The sequence below is a fragment of the Schistocerca piceifrons genome, chromosome 1, assembly GCF_021461385.2.
Source record: "Schistocerca piceifrons isolate TAMUIC-IGC-003096 chromosome 1, iqSchPice1.1, whole genome shotgun sequence".
Classification (NCBI taxonomy): domain Eukaryota; kingdom Metazoa; phylum Arthropoda; class Insecta; order Orthoptera; family Acrididae; genus Schistocerca; species Schistocerca piceifrons.
The window spans coordinates 95,062,688-95,066,638 of record NC_060138.1 but is presented as its reverse complement, the minus strand read 5'-3'; the positions used below and the strand labels follow the sequence as shown (position 1 = coordinate 95,066,638).

The 3,951-nt window shown below is 42.9% G+C and overlaps 1 pseudogene; it reads left to right on the top strand.

Moving 5' to 3' along the window:
* The first annotated feature begins 3,473 nt into the window (after nt 1-3,473).
* Nucleotides 3,474-3,591, top strand: LOC124719085 (annotated as a pseudogene).
* Nucleotides 3,592-3,951: the final 360 nt, after the last annotated feature.

Here is a 3,951-nt window from a genome sequence, read left to right as displayed (position 1 = left end):
ACACCGTTATTTTTATTTTACTTTTTTTTCTTTTTTTCGAGTTTACATCATTCTGCAGCCTGATTAATAATTTTTCGAGCATCACAGGGAAGATCTGCCTCTAAGGCTTCTAGCTCTACGGGGTATCGAAGAAGGTGACCTCACTGCTCCAACAATGGCTTCTTTGTCACTTTTCGTTATTTAAATGCTAAACAACAACAGGATTATTCTCCAGCATAGTGCCACAACTGTTGAATTGCTGTTGTTGGCAGCAGTGAGACAAAGAGCACAGAAGCGAAGAAGTGTTTCCAATGGTGCCGCCATGAAATGATCAGTACTTCTCGCGCGCCACCGACAGTCTCTGTTGGCTGAGGAAATTCCGTGCTTCCAAGATTATTTTTGTTTATGTAAGAGGTGCGTAAAGAGAGTTTTCCGTTATTTTGTTGAAAACGAACCGTAAAATTTCAAGAAAGTGGGGGATTTGTAAAGTGTTCCATCTTCATTAAGGATTATAAACATGATCAGTGAACAGGACTAATTTAAGAGACCACTAAAAAGAAAACATGACGAAATATTAGGAACCATGAATTAGTAACAGAACTGAAAGGTGAGGGATCAACTTGTGATCTAGATCAAGTGCAAGAGGTGCAACCAAAATAATCTAGAAGCTCTATAAAATATTATTTTAACAGAAGTCAGTTGTAAGAAGCCAGTTCAAAGGTAAAAAAAAAACCAACTTCATTCTCTCTGTGTATAAATGATTGCTATCTATATAGTGCCCAACAGAATTTCCGACCATCAAGGCATCAAAAAATTATGCCTTAGACAGCAGATATCTGTTTCCACATAAAAACCACACTTAAATGTTTACTGATCTCAAAACTATAGGAAGAGATAAAAAATAAATGAGTGAAAGCCCTTGCAAAATGTGGAGAAGCAACGCGAATAATGGCATACTGCCATTGACTTCCCACTTAATTCTTAACGAAAAATTAGTTTCATCCATATTAAATATGCACTTGTAACAAACACTTTTTGAAATGTTCCTTTCTTTAACAAGGCAATGGCATACTGAAATGGTTCAAATGGCTCTGTGCACTATGGGACTTAACATCGGAGATCATCAGTCCCCTAGAACTTAGAACTACTTAAACCTAACTAATCTAAGGACATCACACACATCCATGCCCTAGGCAGGATATGAACCTGCGACAGTAGCGGTCGCGCGGTTCCAAACTGAAGCCCCTGGAACCGAATGGCATACTGAGTTTCGTTTCATTCTTGTGATTGGTACATGTCGGTGTAAGTCAAATCGGCGTAATTTTTTAAGGTATTTTTGGCAGCTTCACCTTTTCTCTCCCCCCCCCCCCCCCCCACTCCTCCTCACTTCTCTTGTCGATGGAAATCTGAAGCCGTCTTGTTATTTCTGTTCTGTTTACAGACACCGTCAACCGTAAAAAATCATTGAGTAATTGCGTTACACCAGGATTAGCATATTTTCTTATTCATTACCACAAATAAGTAACACATTTGAATATAGATGTCCATATAATGAACTTTCTCAAAACATTGTTATTTCCGCGCCCAAAGTTTTCAGTTGAGTGCTTATGCGATAGTAGGCTAACAAGTGAGAAACGAACGCGAACCCCAACACCGTCTGAACCCAAATTAATACAGCGTAGCAAAATCAGCTAGCAGTGGCGTTACAATTACTGTGTTGCTATCTTCCGAATATATGAACAACGTGCTTTGGTGTGCGATTTATGCGGAAGCGCCTCCATTGTGCTAGCGAATCGGAACAGAATTAAAGCTTCTGGTGCTTACAAAACGGTGTCAATGGTAACGCATATATTGCCAAAAATAGACTAATCATAGCAAGTTGTAGGTATAGGCCTTACTAACCGAATCGGAGCTTTCCAGTGGTAATGAAAAACTCGTTGTGTAATGGAAGGTATTGTATCGCCACAACAGTGAAGCCGACGAAACGCTATCAGGTTCTCTCAAGACCATTTTGGAGCGCACGAGTATATTGTAGGAATAAATTAGAATTATATATTAATACCTTCAGCTGCTGACGGGCGTTGATATATATCAACGGGAACAGGTGAAAATGTGTGACGCGACCGGGACTCGATCCCGGAATCTCCTGCTTACGTAGTAGAAGCTCCATGCATCTGAGCCACAGAGGGCACAGATAATAATGCGACCACAGGGACTATATCCCGCGAGATCCTCGTTCTCACCTTATATGTCCACACACTATATTCGTAGTGTCCCTACCCAACACACTCATTACTCGTGGAAGACATTCTTACCAAATCCCGTAAGAGTTCAGGTAATATGAGTGCATCCGCACAGAAGAAGAAGGTCATGGCCGGCATTGGCAGAGCTATATACTACATGGATAACCTTCTTCTTCTTCTTACGAGACTTGGTAAGAATGTCTTCCACGAGTAATGAGTATGTTGGGTAGGGACACTATGAATGCAGTGTGTGGACATGTAAGGTGAGAACGTGGGTCTCGCGGGAGGCGTGCGCGAGACGGCTCCTGCAGTCACGCTAGTATCTGTGCCCCCGGTGGCTCTGATGGATGGAGCGTCTGCCACGTAAGCAGGAGTCCCGGGATCGAGACCCGGTCGCGGCACACATTTTCACCTGTCCCCGTTGATGTATATCAACGCCCGTCATCAGCTGAAGGTATTCATATATAATTCTAATTTCGTTCTAGACGGCTGCAGGTCATCAATAGTGTCTGTTCTTTCGGACATGTCCATTATATTATAGGATTATGTCGGTATGATGGATGTAGGTGCCAGCACTGCTGCCTCTCGGCGATCCCTTCCTTATCCATCATTAATACCGTATTGTCCTCTCTATATCGCTCAGTGCGCTTCCCACGACGAGAGGGGAAACACCCAACAAAAGTTATACAAGCTGCACTGAGTTCACTAGTGCTGCCGGTATCAGGGATGTAGCAGCTGTAGCACTGCAGTCGAGTAATGGCCCTTTTGTTTTGTACTGAGTGTCAACTCAACTGAGAAAAAACATAATGAGTGGAGAAGACACCCTTGGTCTCTTCAACGCAGTTTCAATCTTATTATTCCCATGTGCGGTTTATACTGTATCTGGTGCAGTTCATTAGCAAGCAGGCACACCTAAGGTAGCACCATTGTGTGGCAGGCCAGTAAACATTTCCCCTCTCGTAAGCTGACCTTCCTCTTCTTCTTCTTCCTCTTCCTCTTCCTGCTTTCTCCTTGTTTCTAAGACGGTGACTCTCAACGTAAAATCGACAAGTAATATACTGGCCCAATTTTTATGAGATTTTTTTTTTTAGTATGAAAGTAATTTTTCAGAAAACAGGACATTGAAGAAAAGAATTTTTTCGGCAATATTATGCAAAATTTCGGACATACTGGCAGGTAAATTTAACATTAAATTTTTTTCAGGTCATCAGTCAAGTATTATTAAAATACAATATCCATGATAACATGGAAGGCAACGGCCTTGCCGCAGTGGTTACACCGGTTCCCGTCAGATCACCGAAGTTAAGCGCTGTCGGACGTGGTCGGCATTTGGATGGGTGACCGTCCAGGCCGCCATGCGCTGTTGCAATTTTTCGGGGTGCACTCAGGCTCGTGATGACAATTGAGGAGCTACTCGACCGAAGAGTAGCGGCTTCGGTAAAAGAAAACCATCATGACGAACGGGAGAGCGGTGTGCTGACCCAACGCCCCTCCTATCCGCATCCTCCCCTGAGGATGACACGGCGGTCGGATGGTCCCGATGGGCCACTTGTGGCATGTAGACGGAGTGACGTTTTATGATAACATAGTAGCAGTGGTTATAGACAACGCTGCAGTTACGAAAAAGCTGCTTAAATCTTAAGGATTCGACACTCACCCTGTTTTGCCCACAGCATCAGCTTAACAGTACAAGATTATTTCAAAGCAGAAGCATTTTTCAGAATTTTAT